This window comes from Pleurodeles waltl, chromosome 6 (assembly GCF_031143425.1).
Source record: "Pleurodeles waltl isolate 20211129_DDA chromosome 6, aPleWal1.hap1.20221129, whole genome shotgun sequence".
Classification (NCBI taxonomy): Eukaryota; Metazoa; Chordata; class Amphibia; order Caudata; family Salamandridae; genus Pleurodeles; species Pleurodeles waltl.
The window spans coordinates 435,472,314-435,494,744 of NC_090445.1; positions in this window are offsets into that span (position 1 = coordinate 435,472,314).

Below are 22,431 nucleotides of genomic sequence, written 5' to 3' on the forward strand. Positions count from 1 at the left end.
GCATTCACCAATGACATCAAGTCATTTTTGAAAGACAAGCCCACGAACAAGCGAAAGTGATAGGTGTGACACAGGCGTGGTTAAAAACCCACAATACTTAAAAACAGGTCAAAGCGATTGCACGCTCGACCTCGTAAAATGGAGAAATGTTAAAGTCCTGTTACAGGGTTTGCTGGTAGGTTCTGGACACAGGAACATCTAGGCTGCATTCTTGTGAGGCCAACGTAAACCTAGTGATCATTGTAGCTATAGTACTGTAGATGATCACTCCATGGGTCCCTCTTGAGTTCCTTTCACGCTGAAGCTGACGGGGAAAGGTTGTAAAGTTCCCATCTACAGGCTGTGGTATTTGTAATCTAGTGCTTGATTTGGACAAAGAAACATAAATGACCCTTTCATTTCAGTTCATAAAATTTGTGCCTATGTCCGTAGAGGACCTCCGGGCATTTGCTAGTCCTCTACACACTACTCATCCTCTAGACACTAATGTGGTATCAGCACGTTCTTCTGTCACCCATGGCAACGGTTGATGATGGGTCCGGGCTCATTACAATTTAAACACAGGCTAAAGACATTCAGGGATGCTGTTGGGGGTTTCCACCAGGACATCATTTGTTGCTGCAGTTTTGAGGCACTCAGCCAGAGTCGTACTCCTGTGGTAGCTCACTTGCGCTTAGGATGTTTTCATCTTAGCTCTCCAATGAGGTTTATGAGGAGTATGTAGAAGAGTTTTGGGCGCTCTAGGTCAGTTCCCTGCAAGTCCGACAAGCTCTCCGGTCGTCTCTTCATAAGCAGAATCTCATGCAGCTGGCAGAAGAGAATTGTAGGGCCAGCCCGGTTTAGGCCTCAGCACTGAGAGAAAAGTCAGCGTGCACCTCTAAATCTTCACATTACCTCAAATATCCACTCGTGTACCATTCAGTTGTAGCTCTTCAAAGCCTGGAAAGAAAACAGCTTATATTCTCAGTTAATGGAGGGTGGGCCAGCAACCACTAGCAATCTGATTGAATGCAGAATATTTCTACCAACCAATCATGCTGGGTGTTTCTTTGTAAGTTTTCTTCCACACTAGAGGGTCAGAGAGGATATCTTTTGTGTATTCTAGATCCAAGCCAGACATGAGTTACCCATCATTAAATACGTTGTTTCTTTCTTCCTACACTTTCTAGAGGAAGATGTTTAATGGAAGGGATTGCATGATGCAAGTACCTGTCCTCGGGGGATTATAGTACACGCATTTCACAAGTTTCTTAGGTTTTCACTATCAACTACAAGCACAGTCAGTGCTGGATATCTCAATATTTCATGCTATTTGGCAATCCTCAGAAGACAGCATTTTGTTGGGGCTGATTGGCATGTTGATTTTAACTTCCTACGGTGAAATACATATCTAAACCTATTCATTCCACTGGCTCAGATAACCAAGAACCGCTCCTTCCAGGTGAGAAGAGCCTGTGACAATTTCAGTAGAATTATTCACACAGTAGTAGTAGCATGTCAGGCCTTCATTCCAGTGCATTTAGTTATGTGTGGTTCACAACAATATTTATACTGTGATACTTTTTGGAAGATTGGTACAGATGCGCCACCTGTGAAACCTATTTGTTTATATTTGATTTAAACTCGTTTCTGGAGGAGGAGCTGGTGATGTCACGTAGGCACCTGAGCCTTGTAGGTTGCTTGACCACAGGAAGCTGCATCAGAAGGTAATGCACACTGTGGACGACTCTCTTTTGAAAACTACCTAAAGTATGGAGCATAACTAGGTAAGAGATGTTAAGCGAATACTTAAAGAAATTAGAGTAAAACTAATATTTTGAGCTACGTTTGCCATGATGCATTTGGGTAGGCCAACACATACAAACCAGGTGTGAGGCTACTTCATAAGATATCTGGATTACAAGGTCTGTGTTCTTCCCCAGGCTGGACACAGGGCAGGGATACACAGAATACCTTCTCCCTAAACCAAGGAGTTGGTGTGAGTTTTCACACACACAACCCACCATCTTGGCGCATATACAACCCTATTTTGTTGTTAGGTTATTTAATGTTGTGCAGATTTGTAAAAGCACACTATCACCCAGGAGGGTATCCTGGCACTGCGCAGGTAAGAGACTAGCACCATCTACGGCCACAAGACATTATTTAAGAGCCAGACCTTCAGCTTCTTGCAGAATTTGAGAAGTAAAGAGGAGGCTCGAGTGTGTGGCAGCAGATCGTTTCATACTTTTGGAGCCATGTAGGAGAAAGTACGACCTCTGGATCTGGTTCTCTGTATGCATGGGACCTGTGAGAGTAGGAGTCTGGCCAAGTGGAATTGTCGGAGGTGGAGATCTGTGTAACCATCTGTGATTGCTGATGTATAGTGGGCCGGAGTTTTACAGGATACAATTAAATAAATGGATATATGGCCACAGCACTCTCACAATTGGGAAGTAATGTGCTTCATTGCTGTGGCTGCTGGACATTTGCAAGGGGGAGTTGGTAGATGTCACCTGTCTGATTAAGCTAGAGTGTACCCCGTAAACGAGGATCACTATCACAAGTCATTAATTGTTAGCAATGCTGTGAATAGAGGATGCACCAAACAGGCCAATGGCAGGAGATGCTTTTGGAGATGAACTCTGGGGTTGGTGACCCATGGCCCCTTAGATGATCAAATATATAAACGGTGGAGCATCTGAAACAATGGGGACCGGGACATTTGTCCCCTACATTTACCACAAGTAATCAATTTTCTTTACAAAAATCTTAGCAACTCTTGAAACACAATAAAAAAGCTCAACTTCGGCATGTCAAAAGGGCAAAAGAGGGGTGTGTTCAAAGATATTAATGTCCTGTAAGGCACAGTTAAGAAGTACATGGAAGGACAAAAGCTGTAACAACCAGATAGCATACAGACTGAATCAAATTACCTTTTACCAGAGGGAAAGCCAGGTGCATTCCCTGTAAACATGCCATTGTCTAAAATCTGGAAAGCAGCAATGTGGAGGTCACCCAAAGACTTCTGCCTGATTATTCAAAGACTTCTGTCTGGACACTGATTTAAAGAGAACATCAGAGTTGGAAGGGTGGTCCCATAAAATGTGTTCAAGTGAAGAAAACCTCTTGAACCACATCTATTGATTCTATATAATTCCAATGAATAGGGGGTGGGGAAATAGTTTGTTAGGTTGTTTCTGTTTGCGGTGCTCTATGTCTCATTAATAGCTCATCTATGTGGCTATTCACAGGAGCTAGAAATACCACAGATAATTTAGGACAATATAGGCAATGTATGGATCAAAATAAATAAATGCTTGCCTGAAATGGCGAGACTTCCACATTAGTCTGGACCAGAGATGGATCTGCACCCCTATCATCTGCAAATGATATAGTTCTAGTATTTGGATCCAATAGCTGCTAACACAAGTATCCACTCCTCCATAGCAACTTCATCTATTCTGATCTCTGCATTTACCAGAGGAAGTCTGAGCTCAAGAAGCACCGAGCCTGGTATCCCTGATATGAATTGCACTGATATGTAGCACCCTTACTCCAGCCCCTATCAGGATCCTGGATGATATTTCTTAAACTGAAAGGCAATTCAATTTGTCAAAGAGAGGTGTAATCCTCTCTTTATAGGCATATTTCAAATAGGGCTGTTATTGCACAGTTTCTGACTTTCTGATGCTGGTTCATCTTCTGGACTGGAAGGCCTGCATTGACCTCCCAAAGCCAGGCCTAGATAAAAAACATTTCTCTGACTTGGGGAAAGATGTTAATAAGTGGTAAGCTGAGCAGTAATATCATCTGAAGTCCTGGCTTCATCCCATGCTCAGCATGTGTGCACTGTGCATGTACTGGGGGGGCCAGAAGCTGAGTTGTATGCCTGGTACTCTTTAAACTGTACAGTTCCCCCTCTCCTCTTTATTTATTTTTCCAACCACCAGTGTAGATAGGATCCTCCTTCTCTCGTGCTCAGAGATGCTTACTGCTGGGCAGTATTCCTCTTTAGTTTAAAAAATATGTTGTAATAAAAAATTCCTTCTTGGTAAGAAGGAGTCAGGTAGGCAGTTCATGTGGGATAGAGGTTGAAGATCTATTTAAAAGGTTACTGGATAAATTGCAAGTTACTTAATAAGGAAACCCCACCAGGAGCAGCATCCACTCTGCTCAGCCCACTCTCTCTGTCACACTCGTCCAGTCACTCGCCTACCTTCCATGGCATCACACTCTGCCTGAGCAGAGCAGAGAACAATGGGTGTGTGTGCAGAATGCATCACAAGCATAGCAGATTATAACATAATACTTGCTGTTTTTTTGTTTTTACCTCTGTTCACCTCTTCTTTCACGTCTGTCAGCTCATGCTGAAACGCTCTAGTTTTAAGCTATACTTGTTGATTGACTAACCATTTGTAGCAACTGACCAATATGATACTTGTTCGGCTAGCCTTTTGCAGCAACTGACCCAATTGACCCATAAGATTTCTGCATATTAAACATCTGGTACACACCTGCACTCTATGGTGCTGGTTCTCGTGTAACCTTCCAGGGAGAGGGGTGAATCTATCCCCGGATGACAACTGAATTCATGTATCCCTGAGTGAGTGAATAGGTATCTCAGCTTGGAAACAGAGTGGCATCGAGCTTCCTTCCTGTCAGATAGGCTGCAAGGCATCCTGTCCAGGGCTGCACAGGGAGGGTGAAAGGGGCTGTTGACAACCCTTTTGATCCAAGTTTGTTTCAGACGTGTTTTCTTGTGAAGGGTCTGGAAAAGGGAACTAGATGTCTTGGTGCTGTGCACTGCGAAGGATATGATCAAAAAGTCAGCATCTCTGGTGCCTGTGCTGCCACTTATCCCCAAAACACAAGAAATGCCTCTGGAGGTACCAGCGTTAAAAGACTATAAACCACCACTTTGAGCAGAATCAGTCCTGCAGGGAAGTAGCACCTGCACTAGAGTAACATTGGACCCAAGACTGCACAGCAGCACCCTTCTCACTGCGACACAGTGGTCACTAGGTAGAAAAAAAGCAAGTGTGAGGGCCCACGTTATTTTTCAGACGGCCACCACAGCCCACACCACCCACTGCCCCTGCTAGGTCTGACATATGCCAGTTCCAGTGCTACCAACTAACTTGGTTGCCTCAAGCTTTAGGGGTGAACTAGCTTATTATGTTTTTTTTACAGTGTATGAAATTATGAAACGGTGTGCTGGCCATAAAAAAGACAGACTGCATCAGTATGTGGTGGACTGTCATGGTTAAGTGCCAGTGTTTAACAATAAGTGCCAGTGCCGAGGACTGCAAAAACTAGCACGAGTGAAGCACGGCTCCTGCACCAGGTCAGATTTTACCATAGTCACTGCTCTGTTAACTACCACTAGCAGATACCAGCGATACACTCCCTAAGAACTCCATCCCTCAAGGCATCACTACCAGCTGTCACTCTCTCAGAATCAGATGACACCTACTCAGATGCAATGAAATTATCTTTTTGTTTGCCTGGTTCAGGAAAATCAGGACCATGACCTGATATCAGGCTCATACAAAAACGCAAACTAGGAGAAGAAGAGTGGTACCTCAGAAGGCATGCCGCCCAATTCACAGGTCTGAATGCAGAAGATGATTCTTCAGTGTATTGAGGATTGGCAGCAAAAGATAAATGTGGCCTACAAAACATAGAAAGATTACACGTCTGGGTCAAGGAAGAAGAGCGGCCAACGATGGAGCTTCTGGGTTAACATAAACAAGTTCCACTTCTGGGTTAACATAAACAAGTAGGAATGAAAAGCCTGCGTAACAGTGAGTGGAGAACACTGATTCTGTCTCATCTGTAGGCAAGTAGACCGTAGTCACTGTGAGAGAGCGTAGTTTAAATATTACATATTAGATGTGAAATGCTTATACTTAACAATGCTGCGTACAAAACGATCACAAAATATTATTCGCTTGAAAATATTCCTAACGATTTATAAGAGTGAAGTTGCTATTGTGCACATATACTAATGTCGATTATAAGAAATAAATTGTTTGCATTATGATTAATTGACTATGTTAAAACCTACTAGGATTACGTTTATTAGAATCCAAGAGTCTTAAGTTAGCGTGAGTTGAAAACTTAATCGTGTAGCTCTCATATTAAAGCATATTTTTCTGTTTCTCCAGTGTGCTGATTCGCAAAAGGCCATGACCCAGCATGTGTTCTTTTCTTTGTTTTATGTTGCAAGTGAGGAACTTTCTCACTCGCATGCTAGTTGTTTAGTATAAGTTTTATACGTTTTTGTAACATTAGTTGAAACATTCAAGGACACTCAACCATGGAAAAGAGAACTTTTGACCTGAAGAACGTGCCAGAAAATGAAGTAACCCCGGATGTGCCACCTATGAAGACGTCAATTATGAAGACCAATCAAAGTGTTAAAAGTTATCGTGGGGTGACGAGTTCATTACTTAATGTATAATTTGATAGGTTGAAGATAGTGGGGTGTAGCGATTGTCCAATAGAATTTTGGGGGAATGTATTGTGAAAAAGGGATAAAAACTCATGACACAGAAGATTTGAGGGAATTAGGTAGGGAATGATAACGATTGCATCCAGAAACTCTGTCACTCAGTTTGGTGATTTGAGACTTAGAATCATCCTCATCCATAGACTGCCCCATTACACTTTCCTCCTTATGAGGGAAGTGTCCCCTGTCCCTTAGATAAAATAGACTGTCGGCGCTCTAACTGATGTCCTGAAGACGAAGACTGATCCTGTATACTGACTCAATCTGAGGAGGTTAATTATGACAATTGCTACTGTGATTTGTCTACATGCTTTTCCTTTCTAGGTACCAACTGCTGTATTTTTGGATAAAGAATTAGTTAGATGTTTTCCAAATGTGTGTTCTAAATTGTTTTGCATGAAGTCCAACATGCTGATGCCAATTAGTGGTTAGATTAGGTATTCACTTTGACTGGCGTGACTGATGTGACTGACATTGTGCTATGCTGAACTAAAGGGCAAATTATGTTCTATGTATTCTGACCTATGTATCTCTTATGTCGGTGTTTTCATGTTCGTGATCTTTGCACTGTCAAAATCTTATCATAATTGCCATATCATGACTATGCTCTTTTGCTTCATGGTTTTGAGATTAATACTCTTGCTATTAGATTGTAACCAATAGGGAATAAAATTCACAAAACTTCTATAGAGGTGTGGTTATTCATGACTGAAAGGTCATGGTTGCGTCGGCAGTTTAACTAATGTCTAAAGTGAAGTATATTGTAGTGATATACGTTGATAATATTATTGACATATTGCTTGACATATTGATCAGTTATCTCGTTCTACGGTGTCGCACCACTGGGTCAAAAGATTCATCGGCCTAAAACGAGTCCTAATGTGTATAAATTAACATAGAGGGACGCGTTAACAACTGCTATGTTTCAGTGACACATCAGTAAACCAAAATCCAGTATACGGAGAGAACCTAGATGATAGAATTCCGCTGTGCTACTCTATATCTCCCCATGCCTAATTTTCCCCGCAGGACACTCTAGAGATTGTCTGAAAGGGAATTTTGGGACTGACATTGGAGACTAGTGATCTATCAAACTCTGTAATCCCTGTACCTCAACCATAACGTTCCAGTTCCAACTCAACTAGATGTACGTGTGATGTGTCTCTCTATGGTGAAGCTGTCCCTGCATCATACAGTTCCATTCTAGAATCTGTCATGCTTGGTTATAAAGATTAGAATGTTCTGATCTGACATTTGCCCAGTACTGGTATGGATGGGGAGTTGAATAAATGTTACTCACTAGTTTGCCTGCCCTGTATAGTCATTTTTTTCTCATCCACTTCATTACACTGGTGACGTGCGATGAGATGCATTTGTTGTGAAAGAGCATCTGAACATGTAGATGTCAATGAGTGAATTTATGGAGTTTGTTCAATGAGTCGATTTATGAGGAAGAAGATATTTGCTTAGTTGGTGTTGGTCTTTCTGAGGTGCCACGTGAATGAGTTTGAAGGATGAGACATGGGTGTGCTGATAAATGATTTAAAAAAACTCTGTTCATGAGCCTGTGGGCATGCCCATTGGTGAAACGCATCTGCTTTCCAACATATCAGTGAGCCCCTTCGCTAATAGACAGAAGGCAAAGCAGAAAGTAGGAGGCATGTGTCTTAATGAAAAAAATCCTAGCTAATGGGAAGAAAAGTTCCATTCTATTAAGGGCACAGAGGCGAGGATTATGCATATCTCTTTTCACTTTTATTAACATTGCAGTTTTCAAAGAACACAAAGAAAAACAACATTTCCCATGAACCACACGGTATTAGTGTCCAGTCATAGTCCATTCACAATAAAGTCCGAGGGTTATCTACATCACATAAAGCTTATAAAGGTGCTGTACTGGTGGTAGCTAAGGTCAGATGCATACCGGTCAGCATTTAAGACAGTGTTGAGGTGGAACTGCAAAAAAATGGTGGATATGGGGGTGATAAAACATGTTGCGGCCACTGTGTTGTTAGCTATGATAGTAATTGTGAAACAGCCTACTGGAGACATACTGTTGTGTGTAGATTTGAAGGCACTCAACAGAGGGCATAACAGATAGATTTTCACTACCTAACATTGGTAAGATAATGTCCACCTTGACAAAAGCAAGGTATGTTTGAGACTCTTGATTTGACAGTGACATATTATCAAGTGAAGCTGGATACTTGCTCTCAGGAACTCGCTTTCATTACACCTGTGGGGGGCTTACATGTTTAAAAGGCTGCCATTTGGACTTTTTTCCTCAGCCTCAGCGTTTCATGTTTCATTCTTAGTGTACTGGTATGGCTAAGGTGTTCAATAAATGTCACCCCCAGTTTACCTATTGCGTACTGTAGTTTCTTCCTTGTCCACTTCGTAACAGTAGGGTTTGCTAGCATTCTGTTCTTACACCTGATTTCATGCTTCCTTCTAGATGTTTGAGTGCCAAGCTGACATCAGGCTTCCTCAGGGCACTCTGCACCAGGAGTTTCAGAGGTGCAGGTACTTAACCTAGTTCCAGGGACTTTCCCTCTAGAGACATCAAGTCATTGCCAGCCTTGCAGCACCTGCACTTGGTCTCTTTCTACCTCTTCTGCTCCCTTATGGTCCTGCTATAAATATGGAACGAGGTCAGCCCCATAAACTCAAAGTGATCTATGTATGCAGTTTATTAGAGCACAACGTTTCCATTCAGGATTCATTCAACATATGTTCAAGTTATATGACCACTCTTTAGTCCTCAAGTAGTAATCTCATATGCAACAATCCATCCTCCTAGTGCCACCAGGCGGGGCAGTGATGGTAACACCAGCTGCCCCTCCTTGCATATTGGTTTTGCACTGCTTGGACAGCTGTGAGGCCTTATTAACAGCCCTTTCTTGACTAAAGTCTCCCTGCAGCTTCTATTCTAAACAGTCACCTTAATTTACATAGAACATGTGGCCTCGTCCATTGTTGTTTTGATGACGAGCCCTAGAACCTGATGTGCATTGAAACATCTGCAACTTTTGTACATATAAACCAGGATGAAAATTTGAAGTATCTCATACTAATTGTGATGGTAAGATTAGGGATTACCAGTCATTTTGCATGTTGTATATAACGTTAATACTTAATGGCTAAAGAGTGGTCCTTTAGCTTGAAGATGTTGCATGAATGCTGAGTGGAACCACTGTTCGTTATGGCCATGGTGGCAGACACCACAGATGGACCATTAGACACAGGGAATTCCCAAAAATCTTCATACTCAAGGTCACCTCCTTGCAAAAGGCAGCATGTGGCTGTCCCGGACAATGATGCAGATTCTGACCCATTGTCATTACTAGTGAGCCAAAGAGTTGCCTTATAACAAGTGATACTTCATTGATCTTATCTAGAACCTTGAGGATTTGTCCATCGAGACTCTGGCACACCTGCCAGAGACTTAGAGCATACATGCATTTATGGCAGATTTAGCCCTTCTTGCAAAGCCAGTGCTGGTCACTGAGTTCCCAAGACTTCCAGCACTCTCAGGAGGGCTAGAAGAAGCAAACTGTAGCATTCCACAGACATTCAAATGTTTTGTTTGTGGTGGGTGCTGAGTTGAGTCTGTGGTGGTAGTCCTGCTATCCTTAGATAACTTGTTGGCGTCCCACATACACAATAGGTGAAAGGGCCCAGGTTCAATAGTGTGAAATCTTATCGGTCCAAAGGCCTCTCACTGCTTAGCTGCAAGCTTCCATTTTGGCATATGTGTGTATGTTATGCCTTCTTGCTTAGAAACTACATGCAGAAAGAGTGTAGGTTTATGCCCAACCACGGAAGGAAGATGGCTGAGCATAGGAACCTAGGAACCTTAGCATGCCGCCCTGAATAGCAGTCTCTGCATGCATCAGTCTGCATGCATCAGTAAGCAAGCATGTCTTTAAACTTGATGCAACATGCCCTGAAAAAGTTAATTGTCAACCTATTAAATGGCATGAACCTCTTTGATCCCTCCACCGATGAGACTCCAGCAATATAAAATGGGTGCTATCATGACAATATTACCCATGTTACACAAGCAGTACAATCTGGAATCCAATCTGAGAGGTTCCCAGTATTTTAAGGCCATGGCCAATTTCTGCCCGGGCTTCGGGAAGGTGCTTTTGCTGGTTCAGTCTCCCCATCCAAGAGGAATCACTCAGGAGTTTTTGTATGTCTAGAAAGCTAAAGGTGTGTCTTCACTCACCCAGTGACTGCAGTAAGTCAACTGCGATTCCCACCTGAATAATTGTTTGATGAGTGAATTGTTAAGGGTGCTGAGAGAGTCCACTGTAGACCTGGCTCCCAGGACACTGTTCAGCCTTCAGTCTTCTATGAGCTACCCGCAAATTCTGTTCCATCTAGATGGATCAACTCCTGGCCTCTGGGATGGCAAACAATATTCCCCACTCTGGAGAGAATTTTGGCCATCAGGCTGTCTGTGGATCTGTTTCTGGAAAATCTCACAATGACAGCCTACTGGTTCTTGATGCTCCTGGGATGGAAGGCATTGTGCTTACAAGTAATGCCAAAGGTGCTCTACCTGCAGCTGTCCTTGGCAGAGTTTAGGACTGGGTGTCGGACAAACAATCCAAGCCTGACCTGGCCCACCCATCCCTCCTTTCATCTCTTACATGGAAGTCTTGTGCTGTCTAAGTTCTGGTAAAGTCCCTCTTGAACCTACCATGGCTGCAGTTTGCTTCCATGAATGATTCATCATAGTTTGGGTGGAGGGCCAACTGTGGGGAATGCTTTATTGGACAGATCTGATACATCAGTCCGTCGACACATACTGCTCATGACAGTCATGACATCCTTAAATGTATTCTTCCTGTGGTCAGGTTTAAAATGGTGATTATCCACGCAGGGAACGCCATGACCCCATTTTACATATACAAGTGAAGAGGTACACTTTCTCCTCAACTCTGCCAGCATTGTATGTTTGTATGTTGCACAAATCTAATTACAAAGCAATGGAGTTACAGGTGTTGGTAGGTTTACCGAGAAGAAGTTCATGGTAATGACTTCAGAAGTCAGCAAAGAAAAGATGTCTAAGATTGCAGAAAGCTTACAGACAGGTAAGAGGTGGTGTTTTACATAGTGCACAGAGAGGTAAGAGATTTTAAGTAAGGGGGAACTTCACTGGGTGTTTGATGATGACTGTGTGTCTTGCACACTGGCTTGTATTCTTAGAAGAGATGAGTCATCAGTTCCTTTCAAGGAAGAAGGTAGGATGAGTTTGTGAGATTTGAAGAGGAATGAATCAGGGGGGTACGCTCTGAGGTCACCCTGCTCAGACAAGAACTTCAAAATGTCTCAGAGAGGGTCACATAAGCCAAAAACAGGATCTCAGGGGTGGAGGGTGCGACCTGGGGCCTCCGCAAGAAAGAGGTGGATCTCAATTCCACTATGAAGGAAATGCTATGGAGAGTAGATGATGCAGAAAACCATGCACAAAAGGAATAGATTTGTGCTTTGTGGGCTTCCTGAAGGAAGTTGAGGTGGGCTGATGTGGGTATATGTCTAGAGGGCGGGTGGAGAGACACTCTTCCTCTAGACTAGTTCTCGACTTGCTTTGTTATAGAATGTGACTTCCAGGCATTGACCGCTAGGTCCCCCCAGGGAACATCGTCATAGCCAGTGATCGCCCAACTTTTGAACATCCATGATAGAGACATGATATTTAAGGGAAGTACGCTGGCAGGAAGAGATCTGACATGCTAACTCTAAGGTAATGGTGTTCCCAGACTATTCCAGAGAAGTTCAGAGACTCACCCTTGTCAAAGTGAAGCAAAGCTGATGGTCCTTCTGCTGTAGTATATGCTACTGTTCAGGCAAAACTTAAGGGTCCATATAATTAGCAAGTCCTTCTTCTTTCACTCCCCAGAGGAGAGCTGGGCCTGGGTCGATGAGCGGTCCTCGTGCTAGACCGAAAAGAGTGATCAGGCGAATCACCCGATGGCGACTGGCAGATGGGGCACAGCCCGAGACCTACACCACGAGAAGACGTTGCTGCTGCGGTGCCTCGCGCAGGAGACCTAGTGGAACATCACTGCCAGACAAGAGCATCGATCCAAGATCTCCTCTAACACAGGGAGCGAACTGGTCCGGTCATAAAAAATGTTGAAACATTTTACTGCTCAAACGAAAGACCAAATGTCTGACTTGGATGGAGAACATCCACTGATGGCCGATATTGCCAATCTGGAGTGGCACTCTTTGGGCCAGAACTCTCTGAAACCTGGTCAGGAAATGATATAAGATGACCAACATGGCTTGACACCAGTTACTGGGCCATGGCAGAGCTGCATCGCTCTGTGTGTTTTTCTCTTTTCACTTTGCTTTTCTTTAAGTTTTAGTTTGGTTTCTTGATAGTTATTTCAGGTTTCTGAATTTAGGGGGTTGGGGGGCTACAGACCTCTCATATCCTCCTCATGTCAGGTTTGGATTAGGTATTTTGGTTCAGGATCATGGGGCGGTGCAGGGAGGTGGGGGACAGTTGGGGTCAGTTCGGGGTTTGATTTACTGATGTCTCTTTTCACATGGTTTGCAGTAACAATGATAGATGGACACAACTACTGGTACTATACACCATGCACGCGGACCGACATCTAGTGGCGCGGACTACTTATTACATGGAACGGCACAACCTGGACACTTAGAGGACCCTCCCCTCACGGTACTGACCTAAAATGTTAACGGCCTGGGCAACAAGATCAAGTGAGGGTTGGTCCTGCAATACATCAAACGGCTACAGCTGATGTGGTTCTCCTTCAGGAAACGCACCTACAGGGGACACATTGTAGGTTTCTGGGTAGGGGCGCATACACCACACTGGCGCATGCAGATTTTACCTCAGTATCCCAGGGGGTTGCCATCATAGCAAGAAAAAAATCTTCCCTTTCGGGAATCTGGAGATATGTGGGACTGCAGGTGCTCTGGATATGGACTGAAATGATCCTGATAATTGTGTATACCCCATCCTGGCTATAGGTGCAAAGGTTAACTAAGCTTACAGATATTCTTTTGGAGTCCACCTCAGCGCTCCACATGGTAGGAGGAGATTTTAACAATGTGATGAATGTGACACAAGACCGCGCAGGCCCCCAAATGATACCACAGCAGATGACCGCACTAGCCCAATTTACGGACCACCTGCGCCTGAGCGACGGCTCAAACTACACCCTTCAGATAGGGCTTATGCCTTCTTCTTGGGCTCCCACGGGGTCTACTCTAGACTCAGTCATGTCTTTGTACCGAAGGGCGAGGTGGGAGAGATTCCTGGGGCTCAATACCTGGCGCGGGGCTTGTCGGACCACTCAGCCCTCCTGGTTCGTCTCTGTCGACTTAGAGGTAAGAATGCCACTGGGTGAAAATGAAATGCATGGGATCCTACAGATAGAACAGTGGTTGGGGGTCTACGGGTAAACTCTGAACTGCATTTTATTGCAAATAAAAACTCAGTCATCTCTGAAGTAGAAGTATGGGAGGCATTTGGGTCAGTGCTTTGAGATCGGACTTAGAATCTCATTGCCCAGAGGAAGAGAAGGGGTTGGTTGGAGCTTGAGGAGCTGGAACACCAGAACCTGCAGCTCGAAAGGAATCCAGATTCGGCCATGGATCCACTCATTTTGCACCAGAAAGCAACACCACCGGTAGAATAAGGGATTTAAAGCAGGGAAAGGCGAAGCAACAGATGTTAGCCTCACTGCACAGCCTATGCAAAACTGGTGACAAGGTGGGTAAGGTTATGGCTTGGTTGGGGCACAGGTAACTGGAGGCACGTTGTGTACATAGCATAGTTGATGAGGCAGGAGTATGCAGCAATGCTCATCCCCAGATTATCCAAGAATTTGCTCGATATTAGGCAGAGTTTTACGTGGCTAGACTGCTGTGTGATCCATCTGCAATCACAACCTACCTGGCCTCGATTAACACACCTATTCCTCCTCTGGGTGTGGCGGAATAGGGGTCTCTCAAAGGAAAACTTACGCTGTCTAAACTTCTTGTTGCTATAGACAAATTGAACCCGGGGAAGGCACCAGGCCCCAAAGGCATCACAGCCGAATTCTTTGAGTGCTACACAAACCTGTTGGGCCTGCAGCTATTGGCCTTATTCCGAGGGGTAAAGAAAAAGGGGGAACTCCCCCAGATCTCTGCTGTGCTACCATCATTGTAATCCCCAAAGATGGGAAGCCTAGGGGCCGGTGCAACTCCTATCTCCCTCGTGAATGTGGAAGATAAACTCCTGGCCACGATATTGGCCACGCGTCTCCTGCAAGTTATTTCACCGCCAATACACCAGGACCAGTTGACATTTATGCCTGGTAAATCCACAAGAAATACGCTGAGACATACCCACAACTGGCTGGCAACAGTTCAATCCCAACAGGCTGGCACCACACATCTTTCAATCTCTCAATGTGGAAAAGGCTTTTCACACTGTTCATTGGCCCTTTAAGGAACAGAAATTAATACGATTTGGTTGCGGACCCCACTTTCGGAAATGGGTGGCAGTCTTGTATCGTAACCCAACAGTGACCATCCGGGTGAATGAGAGGGTATCTATTGAATACCCCATAAGCAGGGGAACCAGGCAGTGCTGCCCTTTACCCCCACCCCACCTTTTATTTGCCCTTATGAATGAGTGCCTAGCTTGAGAGGTAAGGCAACACCCTGGTACAGGAGGGTTCCGACTCTCGTCCACAGGAGGAGAAAGTATCTCTATATGCAGACGATATGCTTTTATACATCACATAGCCAGAGACTACAATACCAGCCCTGTTTCAGGTACTGGGAAGCTATGGGGCTCATTCAGGCTATACAATCAGTTGGGACAAATCGGTGCTATATACTCCGCAGGGCTCATCAGATACCTTTGAGTTGCTCCGTGGTCTCCAGGTGGCAGTAGATGCATTAAAGTACCTAGGCATCTTTATGACTGCCCGGTGAAAACTTTGCACTGCCCAGAAGCTTGCACGAGTGATGGAAAATTTTCAGGTTGATATTGACAAATGGAGGAGCCTTCCCCTCACACTGATGGACCGCGCTTCCCTTTTTAAAATGATCATGCTCCCCAAGCTCCTTTATGCCCTTCAACACATATATCATCCTATCCCTCAGTCATTGTTCTCTAAGACCAATGAGGCTCTATGGACTTTACTCTGGAAGACAGCCACCTGAGAATATCACTCTGAACGCTGCAGTGTTCTCAATATTATGGTGGCTTAGTGGTCCCTGACATTGAAGGATATTATTGGGTGGTGCATCTAATCAATATTGGCGATTGGATCTGTGCCTTGCAAGATCACCCTACATTTAGATTGGAATGCCCAAGCCTGGAAAAGGCCATATATCTTCATTATTTATATGGGGGGAAAAGCCTCCCACAGTCTGGTGCTGGCGACACAGGTGGCCTTGGTGCATGGGGTCAGATGACAGAAACACTGGGCTGGGCTCACTAGATCACGAGGGAGACATCCCTTTGGACTGGAATGTGGCTGATGGAAATAGAGAAATTGCAGGGTTTTAAGGCCTGGGACATTATAGGCATTTAAAAAATTTGAGATGTTCTAGAAGTAGGAGCTATTGTGTCATTCTCCTCTGCCCACAATACCTACCATTTACACCCGTTCCAGTTTCTTAAATATGTACAGCTCAGTCATGCCTGGCGAGTGGAGATGGAAGTAGAAATCCCAGAATACACTCCACTAGAGGGTTGCCTACTAATGGAAGAGCTAGGTAGAAAGGCAATATCTCAGATGTATCACAGTATCAATAACAGCATGCCAGACTCCCTCTCTAAACTAAGAACGAGATGGAAATGAGATCTGGACGATTTAGACGATATTGATTGGGTGGTTGCATTGATGCATCCCCGGGTGGTTGTTATTAAGACTTACCTCCATCTTTTACAATTCAAAATTCTTTGATCATGATAGGCTATTCACCATGGGCAAAGCACCCTCCCAGGCCTGCCATCATTGTAATGAGGCAACAGGTTCCTTTTTACACACATTATAGGAGTGTTCCCACATACATATCTACTGGACCAGAATCACCCAAGAACTTTCCCGTAAACTTGAGGTCCCGATCCCACATGGTCCCAAAATCGTCCTGTTGGATAACCCAAATTACATTAATCTCTCCTGCTTCAAACTCCTGTTTAGTGCTTTAGGGCTGGAGTTGCCAAAAGGGATATAGCGAGGCACTGGGGTGCGCAAGACATTCCTTCCATAAGTCAGCTGACTTCTACTTGGCAACTGAAAAAGTGACCCCGCAAGATTTATAAGGTCTGGGGCTGGTGGAGGGCCTATTATGGGCTGGAGTCTATGGAGGTTGCCTCTGGAATGACAAATGATAATTCCACAGGATGATTCTGAAGGGGAGGGAAAGTATAATATATGGTTGTTGCTGTGTTGTCCCCAATACATTCGCTGTTTTAACACTTTACTCCTGGGTGCCTGGATGAAAGGCTTACTGTTTACACAACAATATCTCGGAACAACGAGTGCTTGAACCACCCATGCCTGAACAACGTGGTCAGAACAATGACCTTGTTGTTACCACTAATGCCTTTACCATGAATGCCTTAACAACGACTTTTTGTTGTAGAGGCATTCCTGGTAAAGGCATTAGTGAACAGCATGCATGGTTCCAGCATGCGTCCTCCCTGGCCCCCCACCCATGAAAATTACCGCAACCCCCCCACAACCACCCCCCACCCCCAAAATTACTGCAAGCCCGACCCCCTCCCCTAAAACCTAAAGCACCCCAACCCCCACCCCTAAAACCTAAATCCTAAACCCCCTCCCCCCCTAAACCTTAATCACCCCGAGCCCCCCCACCCCATCCCCAAAAAAACAGCCCCAGTCCAACTTACCTCCTCCTTGATCGCGTCGACTCCCTTCTTCTGTGCCTTAGCCATGCATGTACGTGGTTCAGCACATGCGTGGTTAAGGCCCTGAACAAGAAAGTCATGGAAAACGAAAGCGTTGTTCCGTTTTCGTTTTCCACAACTTTGTTGTTTAGGACTCGTTGTTCGGGATGCTTCCCGTACTAGACATTTGCTGACATTGGCGCTTGTTGCGCAGGATTGTCATGTCAATGTTTTGTTCAAACTTAAAATAAAAATATTTAAAAAACACACTCTCTGCAGGTGATTGTAAACAGAGCAAACACTGTTTGACCCTTCCTTGTCTTTCTCCGCTTCAGCTTTTAGCAAACCTCAATGTAGCTCACCAACTGAAATACTGATCACATTTCAACCCTCAATTTCTCCAGAGTTTGGATTTCCTCTATTTGGGCTAGGCTCCTTTCTCTTTCACCATTGTAGAGCACTAACTCTAATTACATGTTAGCTGTGACACATAGTAGAAGTGGTTGTAGCCAACCTTTCAACATACCCCTCAAAGTTATGAAGACGCTTGTTCATGCTGCAGAGTCTTGAACTGTCTATGTGGACACATCCTTTATAACCACTGTTAATTATTCAAAGCCAGATATAGGGGGTGATTCTGACCGCGGCGGACGGCGGTCGCCGCCCACCAAGCAGTTCCCGCCGAAAGACCGCTCCGCGGTCAAAAGACCGCGGCGGTCATTCTGGCTTTCCCACTGGGCTGGCGGGCGACCGCCGAAAGTCCGCCCGCCAGCCCAGCGGGAAACATCCTTCCCACGAGGAAGCCGGCTCAGAATGGAGCCGGCGGAGTGGGAAGGTGCGACGGGTGCAGTTGCACCCGTCGCGAATTTCAGTGTCTGCAAAGCAGACACTGAAATTCTTTGTGGGGCCCTCTTACGGGGGCCCCTGCAGGGCCCATGCCATTGGCATGGGCCCTGCAGGGGCCCCCAGGGGCCCCACGACACCCCATACCGCCATCCTGTTCCTGGCGGGTGAACCGCCAGGAACAGGATGGCGGTATGGGCTGTCAGAATCCCCATGGCGGCGCAGCAAGCTGCGCCGCCATGGCGGATTCCCATGGGCGGCGGAAAGTCGGCGGTACACCGCCTGCTTTCCGCTTCTGGCCGCGGCTGTACCGCCGCGGTCAGAATGCCCGGCGGAGCACCGCCAGCCTGTTGGCGGTGCTACCGCCAACCTCCGCCATGGCGGTAATTACCGCCAGGGTCAGAATGACCCCCATAATGGCTTCATTGCTTTCATAAATTGTTCTATTTGATTTTGCTAGCCATCTATTTAATTCAGAGATAACCCTGTGCTGCTTTCTTTGGTTTTTAAACACTGATTGTTCCCTGACTCTTCTAATTCTGGATTTTACAGTAGGTCTTAAAACCTTTCCTTCTCTTTCTAAGACTGGAAGGGATGATGCAGAGTAACGGCAGAAGGAGTGCTAGTTGTAGCTTGTCCTCTTAATGCAAGGTTTGTGATTGTCCTGTTAGGTGGATTATCTGTCTCTGTTGGAACACTATTTGCTGTATCAACAGTTTTGCATCTCTGCGGTAGGGAGAATCACCAACATTTGTTTCTAGTGGTATTGCATGGGTAGATACAGCTGTTGCTGGCTAAACCACAATGAAAATATTGTATTTCAATAATAGTGTTTATAATGTTTTTAACTTTGATATTGTAAGTCAATTTCAGCATTTTTTATTCTTAGTAAAATAAGAGATATATGGCAATAATATAAACAGGATTAACAATATATTTTATATACACCATAAAGCTAGTAATGCAAAAATAACACTTTCTTTTGTAAGCCTTGGTGTTATGTACATGAGCCATATTTCCGATAATGCATTGTTTTAAGTTCTATGAAAACCTGAAATGGATTAATAAACTTTTAATTTAGACTTTTATTTTACTACTACTTTGATTACTTGCTAAATAAAGAACATATTATTAGTACAGCTGTTCATTCATTTTATTTATAAAAGTTGTTGTATGTATTTTTAATTTAGATATATTTATTATACATTGTAATAACCTGACCGGGAGCATCAGATACAGGAGCTCATGTGTCAATATAACATACTCCAGAGATGGATTCAGGCTGGAATGTGGTCTCCATTACTTCTTCCAAAGGTGTAGACAGTAGCTCTGTACTTGGTCCCAACCTGTAGCTTGCAACCATTTGTCTTCTTGTTGCTACTTTCTCCTTGGTGCAGAAACGCATGTTGTACCACCTCTTCCAAATATCTTTAACAGACGTTTTGGTGACATCCATGGCATTCATCTTTTAGCTGTATTCTGATCCAAATTTGTTTTTGGTTGCCTCTGGAGCAGACCTGGAAGATTTATCAAAGAACTTCTCATGTTCAGAGACACCCCTCTACAAGAATTTGTAGCTTATGGTCACTACGTTCAATCAACAATCAGATAATTTTATTTGAGCATTAAATACTGTATGATCATAACAGCAAACACATAAAAAACACTGAGGATTTTAAAATCATAAAAAAGATTATAAAATCATAAGATCATATGAATCCCAACACAGAGAGTACTTTTAAGAAAGTAACTGACACTAAAGCAAATCAGTGGTGAACTCAGTGAATGTAGGTGAAGTAGGGGTAGGGCAGGGCTGCATCTAGTTTCTCTTCAGACTCTCAAAACTGGGATTAAATAGCATCTTGTAAAATAGGAGTAATATCTACAAAAAAACAAAAAATGCAGCAACCTCTGTGGGAAACTTTTGTTACATGGGCAAACAGTGATGGAAGAGGATTCATAATGCCCTAGGGGGAATCAATGCTGCCATCTAATATACCCAGGCCTAGATCTAATAAAAAGGGACCCTGTCCCAAGTGGCAGTCGCGAGCTCCAAATATGGTTCAAGCCCAAGAGTGGTTTGAGTTAAAATGTAATCTTTATTCTGGGTCATCAACCGCAAAAGGCGCAACTAAATGTAGCCTCTATACCTGGGCAAAGCGCCATTTGGCACACTAGGAATGAGGAGGTACTGTCCCTTAAAGGTGATCTGTGGTGTGGTCTAAGGCAGCCTACAATAGTATAGTCAGTGAAACCCCACACATGATGCTGCCGTTAGCAAAGGTGCGTTAACACATTAACATGTTGATCAAGCAACTTTGAGCTTAAAATTAGAGCAAGCAGTTAACATCGGAGAGCCAATCCCGCTCACTCAATACACTGTAGTGAACAGCAATGGACTGCCAACGGGCTGCCAAAATTACACTAACGATAACAATATAGTTCAAAGGTGCTGAAATAACGTCAGGTAAGCAAGGCGTACGTCCCCCCCTCTGCTGTGCTACCGCCACCTCCAATTAGTGGTTTCAGGGATAATAGCAAAGGACCAAATTAGTGGAGTTCACAAGCGCTGGAAAAGTGTATTGTACAAAACGCCTGCATCAGAGTTTGCACCCCGATCTCTCCATTGCAAGGCACTTATGTCACTGATACAGGCTGATGATGATTGGTGCTGTGGTGCAGGCAAAGGTAACTTTAGGTTTCCTTCTCCTTGGATGCCCTTACTAGCTTTAAATAGCCTAAATAAAAAGGGCCTACCCCCAACAAGACCCCTACCACCACCTGTCCTCCTCCCCAATGTGTCCCGCTGACCAGTCCTGCTGCACGCCCAACCCCCTTCAGATCCCAGGGGCAGGCACAGTGGCGAGAACAGACGGGAACAACGTAAAGCAGTGGTCTTCAAACTTTTTAACAGCACGCATCCCAGTGGGGGAAAAAAAAATCATCGGACCCTCCCTATTAAATTGGCAATGTTTAAATATGTCTACACCTATTTTTAAACATTGCAGTTGAGTTCTGTTATTGTTTTAAAAATGCAATCAAATACATAATGCCAAACAAACTATTCTGGCTAGGCAGGCTTTACTAACATGTAAAAGTATCCACAGTGTGATTAATAGAATTGGGGGTGGGGGCTTTGAAAAGTAGTTGAAGTCCCTTCCCTTTTGACACATAATCCCAGATTGGATACAAATGACAAAATAGGTTAGCGATGACCTATTACAGAGTGGTTTATTGCTGCACAATTTTTTCACCTTAAAACAAAACCCTTTTATGAGCTTTATGCAGCTTTTGACCAGAGCCTGGCGCCCCCCCTTGGATCACTTCAGCCCCCCCCCAGTTTGAAGACACCTGACGTAGGGGGAGGCTCGCTGTGCAAGATTGTGATGCTGCGATTCTCCCTGGTCCTGGACCCTAGATCCTGGATCTCCGGCGGGGAGCGAAAGGTCACAAGTGTACAGGGGCAACAAAAGAACACCGTAACTGGTGCCTTGCTGCCCGTGCTGCAGATGCCATCCATTCGACTACTGCGAAGCCCCAAGCAGGCACTAAATTTAGGCCTTCTCTTCCATCCAACGTCCTCTTCTGGTTCCTGGCCGGACCTGGTGTTTTGATTTCCTCCTGTGATGGAAGAGAAATTATCTTTCTGCGGTTCAGTTGAAGGTAAATACAGTTCCTGAAATGGGTAAGGTCATCACTTGCTGCCGGTGGGACAGTCTCAATTTGTGACTCATACTGATGTGCAATTTTCAGTTCAATATATAAATATAGAGAATGCTTAGGAGTCACTATTTGCCTACAGAAAATGTATACAAATTATATTTAGTGTATTCTAACTTGCGATGTGGTATTTGTTGCAACTTAGGAATCTCTGGATATCATTTTCGTTCATCTGGCCCTTGGTTCTTTGATCCTTCAGGATACACCAACCCATGTTACACTTTAGGGGACTCAGTTGGACTTCATGGAGGCGAGGCAACAGTGTTTTGCCTCCCTTAATTTATGACAGGACTAGCGCTTTGACAGAGGTTCTGAGGTCTAACTCCTGGAGAAAAACCTTCACTTTCTCATCAAGGTGGGTCTGGAAGTTGATCCTGGTGTTTGTAGAATATGATGATTTGCTGCTGTCAATGAGGTGTGTGTAAAGACTTTGAGGTTTGATGATAAGAGCCTTCCTTGCACTTCTTTAAGC